The sequence below is a fragment of the Melanerpes formicivorus genome, unplaced genomic scaffold (assembly GCF_026170545.1).
Source record: "Melanerpes formicivorus ecotype bairdi unplaced genomic scaffold, bMelFor1.0.p_v2 SCAF_6, whole genome shotgun sequence".
NCBI classification, from domain to species: domain Eukaryota; kingdom Metazoa; phylum Chordata; class Aves; order Piciformes; family Picidae; genus Melanerpes; species Melanerpes formicivorus.
In genome coordinates this window covers 31,144,296-31,152,006 of record NW_027142358.1, presented here as the reverse complement: position 1 = coordinate 31,152,006, position 7,711 = coordinate 31,144,296, and positions in this window count along the sequence as shown.

The following is a 7,711-nucleotide window of genomic DNA, read 5'->3' as shown; positions in this document are numbered from 1 at the left end:
GTTGTGGCTTCTGCTCAAAGGAGACAAACTGAGCCTAGGCCTGGCCTGGGTTTTTTGTCCTCTCTTTCAGATTAGAGGTCCCAGCTGCTCCTCCTTGCTTCAGAGCTGGACCACTGAAGTGCAGGTAAAGCAAACACACTTGTTCCAGGAGGAAAGGAATCTTCTGTTGCGGAGTGATGCTCATCTCCCATCAGTGGCAAGTGATTGACTTTCTTTCTCTTTGCTCTCCAAAGCCTTTTCTAGCCTGTCCCCACTCACTGGAGTGCTCCACAGGGTGTCACTTCTCCATCTGTAATACCTTTGGCACTCCAGAGGCTTTGGGGCAGCACTATCACCCTTTGGGAGGTGGAGGCACCTTTGAAACAAGATCAATATCCCAGAAGGAAGCATGGAATGGTTTTGGTTGGAAAAGACCTCTAAGATCATTGAGTTCAATGATTATCTTACACTACCAAGCCTGGTGCTATGCCATGTCCCTCAGCTGCACACCTCTGCCTCTTTTAAACACCTCCAGGAAAGGGGGTTCAACCACCTCCCTGAGGAGCCTGAGAACCCTTTCAGGTAAGAAGTTTCTCCTGATATCCAGCCCAAACCTCCCCTGGTGCAACTTGGGGCTGTTTTCTCTTGTTAGAATAGAATAGACCAGGTTGGAAGAGAACTTCAGGATCATTGCATCCAACCTATCATCCAACACCATCTAATCAACTAACCCATGGCACCAAGCACCCATCCAGTCTCCTCCTAAACACCCCCAATGATGGCAACTCCACCACCTCCCTGGGCAGCCCATTCCAATGGCCAATCTCTCTATGAAGAACTTCTTCCTACCATCCAGCCTAAACCTCCCCTGGCACAGCTTGAGACTGTGGCCTCTTGTTCTGGTTCTGGTTGCTTGAGAGAACAGACCAGCCCTCACCTGTCTACAACTTCCCTTCAGGTAGTTGTAGAGAGCAATGAGGTCTCCCCTGAGCCTCCTCTTCTCCAGGCTAAGCAACCCCAGCTCCCTCAGCCTCTCCTCACAGGGCTGTGCTCCAAACCCCTCACCAACTTTGTTGCCCTCAAGTGTTCTATCACTTCTTACTTAGGAGAGGAGACCAACACCCACCTGGCTCCAATCTCCTTTCAGGGAGTTGTAGAGAGCCAGAAGGTCTCTTCTCAGCCTCCTCTTCTCCAGGCAGAACACTCCCAGCTCCCTCAGCTGATCCTCACCAGCCCTGCTCTCCAGACCCTACCCTAGCTCCAGCACCTCAGTGTCCTTCCTGTGATGAGTGCCTCAAAATCCTTCAGCCTCCCCTTGGTCCTGACTTGCCTGTTGCCTTCTCCACTGTAAGTCCTTTGGGGTAGGAGTCATCCTTTCAGTGTTATCATAGTATCATAGTATCATTCAGGGTTGGAAGGGACCACAAGGATCATCCAGTTCCAACCCCCCTGCCATGGGCAGGGACACCCCACACTAGATCAGCCTGGACAGAGCCTCAGCCAGCCTGGCCTTAAACACCTCCAGGGACAGGGCCCCAACCACCTCCCTGGACAACCCATTCCAGGGCTTCACCACTCTCATGGGGAAGAACTTCCTCCTCACCTCCAGCCTCAATCTCCCCACCTCCAGCTTCATTCCATTCCCCCTGGTCCTATCACTACCTGAGATCCTGAGCAGTCCCTCCCCAGCCTTCCTGTAGCCCCCTTCAGATACTGGAAGGCCACAATGAGGTCACCTGGGAGCCTTCTCTTCTCCAGACTGAACAGCCCCAACTCCTTCAGTCTGTCCTCACAGGAGAGGTGCTCCAGCCCTCTGATCATCCTCCTGGCCCTGCTCTGGACACCTTCCAGCACCTCCAGATCCCTCTTGTCTTAGTGGCTCCAGAGCTGGACACAGTACTCCAGGTGGGGTCTCCCCAGAGCTGAGCAGAGGGGGAGAATCACCTCCCTTGCCCTGCTGGCCACACTTCTCCTGCTGCAGCCCAGGCTCTGGTTGGCTTTCTGGGCTGCAAGTGCACACTGAGAGCTCCTGTTGAGCTTCTCCTCCCCCAGCACCCCCAAGGCTCTCTCCTCAGGGCTGCTTTCCAGCCAGTCCCTGCCCAGCCTGGATTTGTGCCTGGGATTGCCTCCACCCAGCTGCAGGACCCTGCCCTTGCTCTTGTTGAACCTCATGAGGTTGGCTTGTGCCCACCTCTCCAGCCTGTCCAGGTCCCTCTGGACCTCTGTTGTGCTGTTGGTCAAAAGCCCAGGCAGCTGGAGTGGGACTGCCTTTGGTGGCTCAGCTGTGGGAGCTGGGGCTCCTAGGGTGGTGCTACACAGCCCATGCCTGCACATCTGCAGCCCTGCCTGTCCCTGGCATTCCAACAAAGCTCCTGATGAGCCGGGGGCCAGCATGTGTGACCTTGCTCTTAATTACCACCCTGGGGCAGCTTCATTTGTACGGGTAGGAGAGTCCCCAGGCTGCACAGCTGCTTGGGCAGCATGTGGAGAGCTATCATATCAAAGGGTTTGGAAGCCACCTTAAAGATCATCTAGTTCCAAACCCTCTGCCATGGGCAGGGACACCTTCCACCAGCCCAGGTGGCTTCATCCAGCCTAGCTTTAAACACCTCCAGGGAGGGGGCATCCACAGCCTCCTTGGGCAACCAGTTCCAGTGTCTCACCATCCTCACTGGAAAGAATTTCTGCCTAGTCTCCAGTCTAAATCTGCCCTCCCCAAGCTTCAACCCATTGCCTCTCATCCTATCACTCCAAGCCCTTGGAAAAACTCCCTCTCCAGCTTTCTTGTAGCCCCTTTCAGGTACTGGAAGGCTGCTCTAAGGTCTCCCTGGAGCATTCTATCCTAGATACTCAACACCTCCAACTCTCTCAGCCTGTTCCCAGAGTGGGGACATGAAGGGGATGCCCTTCAACTGTTAGCCCCCTCCAAAAGGCTGGCACTTTGCCCTCTGCAGCCATGGAAAAGGAATTCTCAAGGTATTTTATCCCTTTGACCCTTCAGACAAAGCCACCTCTGTGGTTTTGAGGTGACCATCCTCCACATGTGGCCAACTAATGGAGAGAGGTAATTCTGTCACTCTGCTTGGGTGAGACCTCACCTGGAGTACTGTGTCCAGCTCTGGAGCCTTCACCAGGGGAAGGACAGGGAAGGGCCACAAAGATGATCAGAGCACCTATGAAGACAGGCAGGAAGAGTTGAGGTTGTTCAGCCTGGAGAAGAGGAGGCTTGCAGGCAGACCTTAGAGCTGCATTTCTGTGTCTGAAGGAGATCTACAGGAAGGATGGGGAGGGACTGTAGTGACAGGACAAGGGGCCACAGTATGAAACCAGAGCAGGGTACCCTGAGGTTGCACATTAGGAGGAAGTTCTTCACAATGGGGAGTGGTGAGACACTGAAATGGATTGTCCAGTGATGTGGTTGAGCTCCCATCCCTGGAGACGTTCAAAATCAAACTTGATATGGCCCTGTGCAGCCTGAGCTAGCTGGAGGTCAGCAGTGTGTCCGTGTGGCCAAGAAGGCCAATAGGATCCTGGGGGGCATTAAGAGGAGTGTGGCCAGCAGATCCAGGGAGGTTCACTTCCCCCTCTGCTCTGCCCTGCTGAGACCACACCTGGAATAGTGCATCCAGCTCTGGGCTCCCCAGTTCAGGAGGGACAGGGATCTGCTGGAGAGAGTCCAAGGGAGGGCTACAAGGATGCTGAAGGGACTGCAGCACTGCCCTGTGAGGAGAGGCTGAGAGCCCTGGGGATGGTTAGTCTGGAAAAGAGAAGATTGAGAGGGGATTTAATCAATGTGTACAAATAACTGAGGGCTGGGGGTCAAGAGGGAGGGGACAGGCTCTGCTCAGCTGCACCCTGGGATAGGACAAGGGGCAGTGGATAGAAACTCCAGCACAGGAGGTTCCACCTCAACAGGAGGAGGAACTTCTGCACTCTGAGGCTCACAGAGCACTGGAGCAGGCTGCCCAAAGAGGTTGTGGAGTCTCCTCTGGAGCCTTTCCAGCCCCATCTGGATGTGTTCCTGTGTGACCTGTGCTGGATTCTATGGTCCTGGTCTGGTAGTTGGGTTGGACTCAATGATCTCCTGAGGTCCCTTTCACCCCCTGACATCCTGTGAGGTGTCCCTGCTGACTGCAGGGGGAGGGGGGGAGGCTGGACAAGCTGACTTTCGAGGCTCCTTTCCAACCCTGTGCCTTCTGTCAGTCTGTGCCGATGCTGCTGACCACCTTCAGGGAGCGTCGTGGTCTCTTGGCAGACCAACCGAGCCGGTCCTGCTCCTCCCCAAGGCACCCCAGAGCTAGAGAAACCTCCGCTTTGAAAGCCTTGCCAGCCAGCTGCAGGCTGGCCCTGGCTGCTGCTCTGCTTTTTGCATGCTTTATGGAGCAATTTGTACTATATTTACACGGGGGGTGATAAACAGTTTGGGAAATGGAAGCGAAGCAACCGCCGGGGTGCGAATGGGTACAAAAAAGCTCCGTTCGCTGCTCCAGCAGGGGTGAGAGGGGAGGGGGAGGAGGGGAAAAAACACCAAACCAACCAAAAAAAAACCAACCCCAACCACCACACCCAGAAAGGGATTAAAAAAATCACCATCCTAGGGCCATGCTGTTTAGGGTGGAAGGGTTTTGGTTGGGGTTTTTATCTTCCTCCCCCCCCTGCTCTCCCTCTGATTGGTGTGGGGGAGAAGAAGTCGCAGATGCAGTGCTGAATGCTGCAGGGAACATATGCATGCATTTAAATCATTTACAGCATTTACTGGTGCAATTGTGAGGCACATTATAGTTTGGGTTTTTTTTTTCCTTTCCCCCCCCCCACCCCCCCTGCATTTGTAATTAGGCTCCAAACAGATGGTGAAGGACTGTAGCTTCTGATTAGACAGGCTTGTGCTCTGTTGGACGGCAGCGCCAGAACAAACTGAGCTCACCAAGTTTCCTTCCTCATTTATCAGGGTGAGAAGGAGGGGGGAGAGGAGGAGGAGGGGGAGGAGGATCTGAGGTTGGCTTCAGCATGAATTCCAGCCTGCCCCAGAGCAAGCTGGGCAAAGCTGATGCCCCCTCTGCCATCCCCGTTGCCCCTCTGCCGTCCCCGTTGCCCCTACTGCCGTCCCCATTGCCCCCTCTGCCATCCTTGTTGCCCCTCTGCCATCCCTTCATGCTGATGGATGGGTTCCACACACCACCACCCCCCCCCCACCCTCTTCTCTATAGACTTCCCAGCCCTATCTGGATGTGTTCCTGTGTGACCTGTGCTGGATTCTATGGTCCTGCTCTGGCAGGAGGGTTGGACTCTATAACCTTTGGAGGTCCCTTCCCACCCCTAACATTCTGTGATCCCTGTTGGCCCTCTGCTGTCCCTGCATGCTGATGGATGGGATCCACCCCACCCTTCTCTATAGACTTCCCAGCCCCATCTGGATGTGTTCCTGTGTGACCTGTATTGGATTCTATAGTCCTGCTCTGGCAGGGGGGTTGGACTCAATAACCCTTGGAGGTCCCTTCCAACCGCTAACATCCTGTGATCCCTGTTGCCCCCTCTGCCATCCCTGTTGCCCCTCTGCTGTCCCTGCATGCTGATGGAAGGGGTCCACACCCCCTACCCCCTTCTCTATAGACTTTCCAGCCCCATCTGGATGTGTTCCTATGTGACCTGTGCTAGAGTCTATGGTCATGCTCTGGCAGGGATTGGACTCAATAACTACTGGAGGTACCTTCCAACCCCTAACATTCTGTGATCCCTGTTGCCCCTCTGCTGTCCCTGCATGCTGATGGATGGGATCCACCCCACCCTTCTCTATAGACTTTCAAGATCCATCTGGATGTGTTCCTGTGTGACCTGTGCTGGATTCTATGGTCCTGCTCTGGCAGGGGGTTGGACTCAACAACTACTGGAGGTACCTTCCAACCCCTAACATCCTGTGATCCCTGTTGGCCTTTCTGCTATCCCTGTTGCCCCTCTGCTAACCTTGCATGCTGATGGATGGAGTCCACACCCACACCCCCCCTCTTCTCTATAGACTTTCCAGCCCCATCTGGATGTGTTCCTATGTGACCTGTGCTGGATTCTATGGCCCTGCTCTGGCAGGGGTTGGACTCAATAACCACTGGAGGTCCCTTCCAACCCCTGACATCCTGTGATCCCTGTTGGCCCTTCTGCCATCCCTGTTGCCCCTCTGCTGTCCCTGCCTGCTGATGGATGGGATGCACACACACACACAGAGCTTCCAGAGGGATCCCTCCCATTTCAGCTTCCATTCCAGGTTTTGTACCCTGCTGCACAGCGCTGGGTACCCAGCAGCACCGGATGGAGCCTGAGCTTTGACAAATGCTTTTAATATGAAGCAGGAGGCTTGGATTTGAGAGAGGGCTTCTGAGTGGGAGCAAGCTGCAAGCTTGCAGCTGCACACGAGGAGGCAGCATGAGTGGCTGCTGCCAGCCCTGTTCCTGGGCATCAGGAAATCACAGAGTGGTTTGGGTTGGAAAGGACCTTAAAGATCATCTAGCTCCACGGGCAGGGACACCTCTCAACTAGACTTGGCTTGCTCAAGGCTTCATCCAGCCTGGCTTGGAACACCTCCAGGGAGGAGGCATCCACAACCTCCCTGGACAACCTGTTCCACAGTCTCACCACCTTTGTATGGAATAATTTCTTCTTGAGATTATTCTTGAACCTCCTCTTCCTCAGCTTCAAACCATCCCCCCTTGTCCTGTCTCTAGACACCCTTATGGAAGTTCCTCTCCAGCCTTCCTGTAGGATCCCTCCAGGTATTGGAAGGCAGCTCTAGGGGCCCCCTGGCATCTTCACTTCTCCAGGCTGAACACCCCTAGCTCCCTCAGCCTGTCCTCACAGCAGAAGGGCTCCAGCCCTTGAATCATTGAATGTTTTGGGTTGGAAGGGACCTTGAAGAGCACTTGGATCCACAGGACCAGAGTGCTCAAGGCCCTGTCCAACCTGATCTTCTTGAACACCTCCAGGCATTGCCTTTTCCAGTGGAGCCCTCAGCTTGCTGAGGTGGGTAGAGCTATCCTGCACCTCTGCTGGGGTAACTTTGGAAGCTTCCCCAGCCACATGTGAGTGGCTCCTAAGATCTCTAGGACCTGTGGTGGCGTTAGGCTGAGAGTTGGACTTGATGATCTTAGAGGTCTAGTCCAACCAAAACAATTCTGTGCTTCTGTGAGCTGGCTCCTGTTTGAAATGCAGCACCTTGGAGACCTGCTGGCCTCATTTTCCATGCAGCCATGGAATGCTTTAGGTTGGAAGGGACCTTTAAAGGTCATCTAGTCCAACTACCCTGCAGTCAGCAGGGAGATCTGCAACTACAGCAGGTTGCTCACAGCCCCAAACAACCTGACCTGGAATGGTTCCAGGGATGGAGCTTCCACTACCTCTCTGGGCAACCTGAGCCAATATCTCACCACCCTCAGGGTCAAAGGTTCCTTCCTTCTCTCTGGTCTAAGCCTCCACTCTTTTAGTTCAAACCACCACCTCTTGTCATGTCACAACAGGCCCTGCCCCAAAGCCTGTCCCCAGCTTTCTCGTAGCTCCCCTTTAAGTATCCATTTTGGACCTTTCACAGCAGCACCAGCTCTTCACAGCCAAAATGCAAGCACCTCCAGGCTGGCTCTGTGTCCCTGTTGTGCTCCCTCACTCCAGCTGCTCAGGAGTCATCCCTCACTACCCTGAGGCAACCCTGTCACCAAATTGCTTTGTGTCACAGATTGCATCAGGTTGGAAG